The sequence below is a fragment of the Dioscorea cayenensis genome, chromosome 18 (assembly GCF_009730915.1).
Source record: "Dioscorea cayenensis subsp. rotundata cultivar TDr96_F1 chromosome 18, TDr96_F1_v2_PseudoChromosome.rev07_lg8_w22 25.fasta, whole genome shotgun sequence".
NCBI lineage: Eukaryota > Viridiplantae > Streptophyta > Magnoliopsida > Dioscoreales > Dioscoreaceae > Dioscorea > Dioscorea cayenensis.
This window is the reverse complement of record NC_052488.1, coordinates 6,552,061-6,564,260: the sequence shown is the minus strand read 5'-3', so window position 1 is coordinate 6,564,260 and position 12,200 is coordinate 6,552,061. Positions and strand designations below refer to the sequence as shown.

Sequence of the window (12,200 nt, the reverse complement as noted above, 5' to 3'; positions counted from 1 at the left end):
TTCCATATAATTTTGTGGTGTGTGATAATCTTGCTTTTCTCCACTAAGGCATGATGTAGTGGCCATTTGTACTTAAAGGTAGTGCTTTTTTTTTCACTATCTAATGTCTATATGTGTTTGTACTTAAAGGTAGTGATTTATTCTTCACTATCTAGTGTTTGATGGTATTGTAATACCATAGCCTAGGTTCGCCCCTTGTTTTGAGTCCGAGGATATCTATAAAAGGCTCACAAGTGTCTTTGTAAAGATCATCAAATTTTGAAAATGAACTTATGTTTCCTACCTTGCGCGTTTGTTCCATATTTCAACAACTCTTAGTTTATTTGAGCATCCTCTCTTGTTCATTTGAGCTTGAAGAGCATCCTTTCATTACTGTGGTATAAGAGCCACCGGTTTTTATTCCCAAGGTAAATTTTATTATCATAACAATATTTTAGATTTTGTTTTGATATATGAACCTTTAGAGGTAGATTCCTTACAAGATCCCCCTTGTTTTCCTCCTCTAAGATAAATAATTTTCAAAGGTAATTTATACTTCTCTAATATTTTTAAGAAAGAATTAGCACTTAGAAGGGCTTAAGAGCTAGCTAAGCAACTAGCCCTTTTGGTAGTTTGTCCTCAAATGGTTCAGCCCATTGTATAAGTGCTTTTTTTTTATACAAGTTAAGAATAGGCTATTGGCTCTCTTCTAAATATTAACTCCTACTTGATAACACCCAAGAAGTACCTATTAAATATCCATATGGGGGGAAGAAGGGAAGAAGTAATGTTTAATAGAGCCCCTTTCATTAATATTTTTAGGAACCATTCAGAGCTAAACTTGTTCTTATCTAGCAAGGATAATGATCTGTGATCTTGTGCATGTGCAAATTCTCAAGATAAGAATATGATCAATTTACTATAGTGGAGAGAGTGCCTGAATCTATTCCCCTTAGGACTTCTCAAGCACCTAAACCTTAGCTCCGGAGTTAAATCAAGGTTGAATTGAGTATTGAAGATTCTACAACCATGACAATATTTCTCTTGAAGCTACTAGCATCTAAATCAACAAAAGATTTGTGTGAGATCTCCCTCTAGACCTAATCTAGCACAAAAGCATGGTTCTCACTAATCCTCTCACTAAGAGTGAGTACGAGGCTTCTTATCCAAAGGTGAGCACTTGGATTCTAACCTAAGAGTTAACCCTACGATGAGAGGAGGAAAATGCCCTATATTTAGCCACACCTTCAATCTTCTTTTAACTTTGAAGATCTATTTACAAGGATTTCACAATTGTAAGATGGAAATCAATTATACACCTTATATAGCTCTTGCTATTAGAATCCATACATTCAAATTGTAACAAATAGAAAAAAATAGAAATTTAAAAAACTCCATCGAGTCCAAAAAGATTAAGATTCATGATACAAGATTCATCTTAGGGTTCCTCAATCCAAAGACCCTAGCAAGGTTCAATTACTCATGAAATAGAAGTTTAAGACACAAGTAAAGAATGCTAAAACAATGACAGAAAACATCATAAACACTCCCTCAATCTCCACAATGAAAGCTTAAGAAAAACCCTCCAAGCTTGACGATGGACCAAAGGAGTTGCGACATTGAATCTCTTCTCCTACGACTCCTCTAAGGTCTCCAAGCTTTTCCTAGCCGAGCTTTACCAGAAAGTTGAGGAAATCTTCTCTCCACGCTTCAATCTTGGTGGTGGCAGCTAAAACCCTCCAAAAAGTAACCAAATAATTGTGTTTGGGCCTTAAAAGGTACCCAAATATTTATATAGCATATTATATGAGTATGTTTGTAATAAAAATAGGTTTATAACTTTGGGGATTATTAAGCATATACCTAGGTAATATAGGAAGCTCAAAATCTTTTCTAGGCGTACCTCAAGCTATTAATACGCTAAGTTTGACTATAAGTGACACAAGCTATAAGCATGCATTATAGAATTTTTGGAACCTTATAATATCTAACTGGTTGGGAAATTTCCAAACCTAACAAGATCTAGACATGGTGTAGTCATATAATTATAATTTCTACAACCTAACTAAAATCAAGATTTCAAAATTTCCTAAGACTTGGCAAAATTCACGGTTAATATAATCATATAAGTATTGTCTAGTTACTAGTCAACATAGATAATAGGAAAATTTCGAGAATCCATACAAACTTCTTCACCCACACATTTTTAGGAATTTAAAAGCATAAATTAAAATATTTTCTTGTATTTTGAACAAATCATTCATGTAAGTAGTACTAGCATTTATAACCACATATTAGAATACAAGTAGGGGCACAATTATACAAAATCTTTGCAAAAATTTTAGGAATAACTGAAAAGTTCTTTAAACCAAACTGTTGGGGTACTTACCTCTAAAACTCCATCGGACGACTCTAACTCATAACCCTTGATGCTCCTCACAAGGTGTACTTTAATTCCTAACTAATCATAGAATATTTAAGGGAATTATATGCAAGCTAATAACATGTCAATATTCACTAGCAAAATAGGCATCTTTAATAAATAGAAAATCAAGAAAATCACAATGGCTGTTTTTAACCACTACTCGAGTGCATTTGAAAAATCCTATGATATCAAACATTAGATTCTAGGATAATTAAGATGTCAAACTAGATCAAGTAACCATAAAAAAACTAAGAGATTGACACCTCTTGGTGATATGTCGTGATATACGTAAGTGGACGGACCGATCAAGTAGTAAAGTGTGCCATAAAACATGGGGTTGTCATTCCCACAAGGACAATAATTACTACTATTAGCTATTGATCTATTATCTAACCAGCGAATACCAAAAGAGATGAAACTAAAGAAAGAATAAATCAAATTTATTGGAATAATGGGTGTTGAGAAAAAGGCAATCAATCATTAGAGAAAAGTATCCGGACAAAGAATTCCCTTGGGATTTCCTATGAAGCACTAGACAAACAGATATGATTAGATTTGAGTTAATGGGACTATAGATATTCCTCAAATATACTCACCCCTTCCTCAAAGTGATGAGCAACTAATTCTATGTAGAGTCAGTTTGGAATCTCTTCTTAATGTAGACTCTCTATAATTGCATTAACACTCTATGACCCCTTGAAAGGATTAAACTCATATTTCCAAATTTATATGAATCCCTTTCTTAAGGTGATTAGTGACTAGTCCCATACGAAGCTAAATTGAGATCTCTCTCTAATTTAGCTCCTTACCATTGCATGAACACGCAATGAAATTCAAAAGTATGGTAACCATAATCAAGAGAATTATGGTATGCCTTCGATTATGGTCGATTTCTGCATAAGGATTTCTCATTATCTCACACATATATCAAACATGAAACCAAGCTCTCACTATAATAGAAATCATAGCATTTGATAACATACAATTGAATCTCAATCAAAAGAAACTTAATATAAAACCAATATCCAAAGTCAAAATATAAATTAAATCCTAGGGTGCATAAATGTCTAAATACTCTAGAATGCTTAGTTCCTCATCCTAAGAGAGTTAAAAATACAATACAAAATAAACACAAAGAATGTCAAAAACCTAATAAAGAACCCCTTGTGCTCCATGCTTCTCTTGATTAGATGAGAACTCTTCCAAGGAGACTCGATCCCCTCTTCAATATTCACATCCTCTATAAGGTGCTTCAATCCTCCAGAAAATTTGCTAAAATCCTATCCAATAACCCCCTCAAAACCTAGTGTAAAAGATCCCTATGTCTACTTTTTATAGTCCAAGAGTCAGGCCCAATTACATGGGGTCAATATGGAATTTTTTCTAGGCCATGTATTTTCCCTTGAATAAAACCCTACAAATTCCTAAAGAGCGCATAGTCTTAATGCAACAAAACATAGAACATAGGGCAATGTAAATTGACACAGCCTCCACATTGAGCCATGCAGTTGACTGTAAAGCATCATTCTAAAATCCTTGAGAGGTACATGTCCTAACCACATAGGTGTGTTGATCCCTTCTTGTTCTCAAGTTTATTGCAACTCAAGAAAATTATTTAACCTTCACTACATGATAGACACCGAGCCGTGTTAGGCCTATGTCATTCTCAAATCTCAAATCTTGATAAGTTTTCACCATGAATTGCTCCCATTTTATTCCTTTTGCTTCAAGCTTATAATTTAAGGCTTAAGCACGAAGAAAAGGTGAATTAAGTACCAAATACTATAAAATTGCTAAAGAGGAGAAGTTAAATGCATCAATTAATATTACAAAATCTTGAATTTTCAAGTACTTTATCAAAGATACTCAAAACAATCAAGTACGGTCAATGAGCTATAATCTCCCAAGATTCAGGGCTTTTCTTCTCCAACTCTACCATTCAGACAAGCATACATAAATCTACTAGTGACTACACTACACATGAATCTTAAGACTTCAAATGCTTAACACATCAACAACATTTGTCATGCTACTAAGTTCAACCAAAAATGTCACAAATCAATTGCGAAGTGGTCTAACTTGACTTGGTGGTTCCCAGCTATGATGGTTTATGCTCCCCCTTAGTGATCGGCAGTAGAAACCTCCTTTCTTTTACTCTCATCCTCCTTTTCCCTCTTTCTCTCTTTTTTTCTCTCACTCTTCTTATTCCTCACTCCAAAACTAGCCATTTACTTCAAAACATACTTTTCCCTCGAATTCAACTGAAAATAAATGCCTTAAACAAAGCCACAATGGAGAAGAAAGAATCCAATGCTACAATGTTGTATGGGAATCCAATGCTACAATAGTATACATATAATGCAGTAAACAACTATATTAGTACAAATTGAAAACTACCATCTTACCATAATTGCAATTAATATTCATACAAAATCAAGGTATTAAAGCCAAAGAGTTTTAGGAAGAAAATGAGTGAAGTCCATGTGGACCACATCTCCACACAAGTATTGAAGCCCACATATCTCTCTTGGCCTTGAACTCATCAAAAGGTTCCTATCATCATGTCAATCTTTACATGTGGACCCCGTTTCCTTTTGTTTGCATGTTTTTGTAGCTTGACCTAAGTGTATGGATTACTAGAGAGATGTCTAGCTTCCTTCCCATCTTTGTCACTTGGAACCCATAAGATTTGAAAATCCCTTCTTTTTTCTCTTTCTCCACCTTGATCTCTTAGAGAGGCTGAGGGAAGTGCGGGATATTACTGGAGTTCTTAATGGTTGGAGCAAGGCTAAGAGGAGAAGTAAATAGACAATTCTTTAACAGGTTCTATATAGGTTTCTTTAATCTTTTGGTTGTTGTAGAACTTGATGCATGAGTAGTTGTTTCTGAAACTTGCTTGAATTTGAATTATTTGGAGCATGTTTTTGCATGTTAGAACCTAGTTTGTTATTGGTGTTTGTTTAAAGGACTAGATTTGGATCATCTCAAACCTAAGTTGAGATATGTACATGTGTTTATAGTTACATGTTTAAGTGTAGATTCTATCCTTCAGCCATTGTTGCCAAGAGATCTCATCTTTATTTTTCTTTTCTTCTTATTCTCGTTCTTCTTCTTATTATCCTTACTAGCGTTGTTCTGTTCCTTGTTGACATCCTTTGAAGTTTAGGTATACAATATTTGGAGTACATTTGTATGCGTGCAAAAACCTCCTGTAAATTTGTTTGAATTCATTTGAATTTGGCTTCAACTTTCAAAATTTTTTTCACTTCATTCACTTACAACTATCTTTGTATTATAAGTATATATATATATATATATATATATGTAATCCATTATGAACCCATTTTGAAACCTCTAGCCTTCAACCATGATATTATATTATGCACATCTTTCTTTTCATTCTGCAACCACTCGGTATATAGTTATATATATACCATGTTGAATTTGCAGCCCTCTTGTATAGTTATGCATGTAATTAGATATGTTGCGTGCAACCATAAGTATATATATATATATATATATAGATAGATATTTATGCGTTGATTTGCAGTCTTTGGGTATAAGTATATACATATAATTCATTATTTGAATGCTTTCCCGCAATTCTTAATAGCCCTATGATATGTGCAAAATTTGGTATATATATATATATATATATATATGTTCAGATGTTATGTTGTTATTATTTTTAACTAAGTTAGGTCTGTATACTAGTTGTTTGTAACTTGACCCACTTCAAGCCTTAAGTATATGGTTAGTTTGGATTTGAAAAATTTGGGCTAAAGGGTTAATCTTATTTTATTATAGGATCTCTTCAATAGGGTAATTTCAAGGTAAGTAATCCACCAAGAACTCTGTACTTTTTTAGTATTTTGAGAAATTCTAAAATTTATGTGTGGTTAAATGTGCTATTTTTGGATATGTGTCTGAACTAGATTTATTAAGAAAAATAATTATTTATTTTGTTTTATATTAATAATACTTGTAGTATTTTATTTTATTTGGATAATAATTTATTATCATGAAATTATCAATTGTGTACTTATGTATTGGAATGTGTATTTACCTTTCTTTTGTTGTTGTTTTGCTTTGATTAAATTATTTTCATTTACTTATTATTTATTTATATGATTGTTTTATTTTATTTTGGAGAGTGATTGATATTTATGAATGATTTAGTGATTCAATTATTTAATTTTATAATTAATTTTTTTTATCTATTTATTTTCCCTAAAGTGGGATCATGAAATATTTTGTATTTCTAAATGAATGCGATCGGAAAAATATTTGAGAATTTCTGAACTTGTACTTTGTAAGTATTTTGTGTATGAAAGTTTAGTCTCCATTTGTACTATACCTGACCCTGTCAGTGGGGGTTAAACACTGACCTTGTCGACAAGAATTTCTAGAAAAATAAAATTGCAGTTTTATATCGGTCCTTCCTTGATATAATAACGGCTATCTGATATTCTGGCTCGAGTCACCTAGGGTAAATAAATGACCTTTGACATCTATAGTAAATTTGGAGACATTTTTATTTAAATCCTACCCTGATATTTCTGTATTTCTGAGATCATATTTCTGGGTTTTAAATTTTGGTGATTAACATATTTTGAAATATCCTTTTATTTAAATATTATACTCTATATTTTGTTTAAATTATTTTCTAGAACTCATATTCGTATTTACTTTCTTAGTGGATTACTTATTGGGCTAGTAAGCGAATGTGGTTGTTGTTTAACCTTTTTCAGATCAGAAGTAGTAGACTGACAGAGACTCTAACTAGCATGTTACCTATAGCTGTGTCGCCCTTGTTGCTATTTGTTTTTAATTATTTGTATGAACCCTAAAAACCTTGTATTATGTATTTTGGATTTATGTACCCTTTTATTGTGTTGTATTTCTGCATTTGATAAATTTGTACTTCAATAATTGGTTTGTATTTTTGTTATAATACAGGTTTTGAGGCCTTGTAAGCCCGCCGGGTCCAGGCCCTATGGGACTACGGCCGTTTGTCTGCTGGTTGGGTTCGGCTTAGTCGGGTTTGAGGCGTGATAGTCTAAAAGGTCAAATCTAAAAAGTTTGAAAGGGATAAAAAAAAAACCTTGTTTTGGGGTGATCATTCAGGGTTTTTCTTTTCAATTTTTAGTGAAAATTAAGGGGGTTTCTCAAGGTTACTCAAAAGAACAAGTTTGGTTTATAGAGATTTGAAATTAGGTAAAATAAATAGTCTATTGTTACTTATAACCCAATCAATCAGTTAAACTCTTTTTAAAAATTTTTTATTGATATTTCTGATCATTGGTACATTTGCAATAGATTAGTATTGCACAAGCTTAGCATCCTTGGGCTTTTAACAAGCTATGTTTAACAAACAATTATGTCAATGATCTTCTTGTTTTATTAAATTTTTACGAAACCAAAAGCTATTCTCAAGAGGTTAATTTTGATTTTACCAAACTTTAGTTATGCTATTAAATATAATGTCAGGTTTGGTGTTATAACCAGTCTGGTACTGTAGCTATAGCTAGCTCGTTACTGTAGATTTTCCTTTGGAGAAGATGGGGAACTTTGGATGATCTTCCTCCTTGTTGCCAAGCTAGCTCCTAGATCCATCATTCATTCTTCTTCCTTGGGTATTAGAAGTAAGCACTCGTAAGCCTTGTTTTTTTCCTTGTTTTTCTTGGATGGAAATGATGGATTAGGGTTGTATTTGTTGGCTTGAAAACTTGTAGTTGGATCTCCTTCTTGTTAAATTGCCTTGGAAGCCTGATCGGAGGTTGTAATACTTGTTTTCCTAAAATTATTGTAAACTTAGAACCAGAATTTGCAAGGAAACTGCAACCACTGTAGATCAATTACTGTAACAGTCATGTGGCTTCGGTAAACCTTTGTTTATTCTTTGAATTCTTTGGTTTAGAATGAAGCTCAAGGCCTTAGGAATTCATTAGTAACCTGAAAAGCAAGTTTTGAGTTAACCCTAGCATTGTTTAAGGGATGCACATTAGTGTGACAGAGGATTTCATTTCTTTTGATTGGTATGCTTTGTTTAATTCTGGTTATTGCTTGTGTGTGTGTGCTTTGGCTAGGAGATGAGTGCTCGACTCAAGGTTGGGTGCCAACGGAGGATTAGAGCTTCTGGGAATTTTAAATCGTCTAAGTTGTGAGTGGACTTTGTGATGCATAATTCTATTAGGGGCCGTTTGTTTGGATGAATTTGGAATTACATGTAACTCAAAATACTAGGACTTTGAAAATCCGGTGTTTGGATCAATGAATTTCAATGGATTCTGGAATCTAGTGACTCAAAATACACTAGATGGAGGATTTGGTTTTACGGCCAAATCAGCTGTAAAATGAAATCCCTCATTTAGTGTATTATGAGTTATAATAGATAATAATTATTAACACCATATTATTTATGTATTCCATAAAAAAAAATTACCGTTTACTTCTAATTTTAAAATTATTAAATTTTTTAAAAGAAATATTTTGCCTTATATATAATTTAATACTTTAGATTTTTGTTAAGAATTTATTTTTATCTCAATTTAATATAAATTTTAAATAATTTTAGAAACTTAATTTAAAACCACCGCAATACAAATAAGTTTTCAAATATTTATTTTTATGTATGTATATATAATTGTCCCATATTTTGTATGGAAAAATATTTTAATATTTTGTTATATTAATTAATATATATATATCAATAATGTATTAATCATATATTAGATTAATTAAATATATAGTTAAGTGGTCATAAAGTGGTTATATTTCAATTTTTAACTAAACACAAAATCATATAATACAACATTTGGAATATGTCCAATCAAACATTAGAATTGACTCTATTATATTTTCAAATCCAGGATTTACAAATACACTATAATTTGAATCCACTGCATTTTCAGTTACTTCCAACCAAACACCACCTTAGAGTATTACTTATAAATCTATATTACTTTATTTGAAAGTTTTCCTTGTTTTATCACAACGAAGCGATGTTTTGAACGTCTGGGGAATGAGTTTCTATATTACTGATGCATTTATGAAATTCTTGATGTTGGAATGAAAATATTATTGGTTGTGCCTGTATTTGAATTTGGATTGATTTATGAGGCTTTAATTATTATATCATACTTTTAATGTTGGCAAATGTGGTAATGGCATTTTATTCTAGATATCTGAAGGTTGTCCTGGTTATGGATTCTTTGATGAGGTATGCCTGTATTGCATTGTTTTGGTTGGTGACATTCTACTGTAATTGGTGGTTTCTATGGTCAGCTTGTTGAGGTGGCATGGAAGACCGGCAGACTTATTGGTTCGATTCAGGTGGGAGTGTAGAGCCCTGACTAGTTATTCATCGGGAAGCCGGGGTCACCATATGATGAACTGATGGGTCAATGTTAACGGCATGGGTACCTTGACGGCTCTGAACCTAGCCACGACCATGACGAAGGTTTAGAAAGATTTCTAAACCACTTTGTGATGTCATCTTAAATTTGCGGTGAGGGGACAAAGCACAACTGTCACTCTTAGGAGAGCAGGCTCCCACAAATTTGATTTAGCGAAGAGTATTATGTGTTCCGTATCTTTTATAGTGTCATCTTAAATTTGTAGTGAGGGGGCAAGCCCAGTTGTTACTCTTAGGAGAGCAGTCTCCCCCAAATTTGATTTGAAACTCGTATTATATATGTTGTTATATATATACTGAAATGACATGATCTATATGTATTATTGTAAAAACTAGGCTTGATGTTCAACTTATTTTATTGTTTAAAACCTGTGTTTTGTATTTCAGAAAATTGTTTGTTGAAACCCTATTTGAAGGAAAGGTTTCTTTTATTGCACATGTGATTACTGTTATATGTTATTATGTTGTAATCTGTGTGCATTATTGGTAAAAACTTATTTTGGTAAATTTATATCGATTATTTTGAATTCTTTTAGAGTTGTGCTAACCCACTCACTAAGTAACCTAGGTTTCACCCTCTCTCCCCCTTTTTAGATTTCAGATTTTAGAGACGGTGCGGTATGGTGGAGTGCTGGGCATGGCTCGTAGTGTTCATCTTTCTTTTTCTATAGTCTTGTATATTTATATCTAAGGGCATGTTTGCATTGTATAACATTCATGGATCCACTAGTACTATTAGGTTTTGAAAATTAGTATTGTTGTTACATGTTCTACTTTATAGGTTATCTTGGTTGTGTGATGTCTTATTTAACTTTTGAATACCTTTTACTTTGTTGCTGAGTGTGTAGCTTCCTCTTTGTATATTTGTATTCCGTAGCTTTGGATATTCCTGCTTGTGAATACTCTGTTTACGGTAGTTGATTCCATGTATTTTATTAGTCATGTGGTGACCTAAGGGTAGAGTGGTGGGGTATCCCTTCTCGGGTTATTGCGGCAGTTGTTGTATCCCGAGGCCTGCAGGTTGAGGCATGACATTTGGAGACTTGGATTGGCATTATGTAACAAGTCAAGGGAGATGACATGGCAAAAGGAGATGATGTGGCAATAGTGATGAGGTGACAAGGATGATGATGTGGCTAATGCATGGTGACATGGTGAATGAAGACATAAGAACTAGAAGATCATGTTGGAAGATTATATTTAGAGAAATTTCTCTCATTAGTTCACATGAAGAATAACAATATTTGGAAAGAGCATCAAGATAAAAGGATCTCTCCTAAAAGAGTAAGTTTTATCTTAGGTGTGATTTTATCCATCTTTAGTAAGATCCGGGATGATGAATCATATTTTTGGTAAACTCCTTTTATGAGAGGTTTATTTCTAAAGAGAGGAGTAATTAATTGATTAACAAGATCACCATGAAGATTGCATGGAGCATAAATTGGAACAAAGGCTATTTATGGGGGTAGCTATTCAAGGTTACAAGCCATATATGATGAGATGAGATTGCAGATTTAAAGATCCAAGCATAGATGATTGGAGATCATGCTTGGAAGATATAGGAGATCAAGTTTAGTAACAATATATTGATGGATCAAATGAAGATCATAATTGAAGACCGGACTTGGACCAAGTTTGGAAAGAAGATCGGGAGATCTTTAGTGGCCATCTTTGGTGAGATGGTTGTTCACGCCTTGGTGGGTGCGACCCTCGGGAGAGGGGGCTTGCTGAAATGACATGAGGAAAAAAGTGGTTGCAGGCAGGAGGAGTTCAGGATGAGCTGCTACGAAGCAGACTGAAGGAACCGGAAGGGTTGAAGGTGTCGCAAGTTCGGTTGCAACTAGGCTAGAACTTAGTCAGGTTTATCAAGGTGAGCAGTGTTGTAAGTCCGGTTGCAACCGGGTGTTGCAACATCCAACTTTGGAAGGTGTGTCCAAGTTAGGAAACTGTGGAGAAGTTTGAAAGAGGAGGATCTATTGGGATTTAAGTGCGTCCATATAAGATACCCTACTTGAAGATTTAGGATGAGCCACGCGTGAGAGACCCCAAGGTGTGTGGGTTGAGGAGAGTGGGCATCAGACAATCTCAAAAGGGTTATTTTGTTATTGTGTGTGAGAGAGAGAGAGAGAGAGTGTGTGTTTGTACTCTTCATTCCTTGCCTTTTTTAATGGATTGTTTCTCCAAATTTGGGTCTCCAGATGTAGGTAAGGTTGTGCCAAATTGGGTAACCAACTTGCATATCTTTTTGCTATTGCATGATTGATTATGTGTGTTTTACTTTCTTGTGAGATTGAGTGTTTATTTTACACACACTTAACCCTCCGGAACTAACATATAACACCATGGTGACCAATAATTGAACTGTTGATTGCATAAAAT

At 33.6% G+C, this 12,200-nt stretch overlaps 1 long non-coding RNA gene across 3 annotated transcripts; it reads left to right on the top strand.

Annotated features, from left to right (window-relative positions):
* Positions 1–270: 270 nt before the first annotated feature.
* On the top strand, positions 271–10,190 carry LOC120281917. 3 transcript variants are annotated; one of them, XR_005542839.1, is made up of 3 exons: positions 271–407; positions 7,364–7,470; positions 9,588–10,190. It is a non-coding gene; the product is annotated as an uncharacterized LOC120281917 (long non-coding RNA). The 3 variants fall into 3 exon arrangements; XR_005542840.1 differs by having other exon boundaries at positions 7,364–8,567; positions 9,692–10,190; XR_005542838.1 differs by having other exon boundaries at positions 7,364–8,567.
* The last annotated feature ends 2,010 nt before the right edge of the window (positions 10,191–12,200 follow it).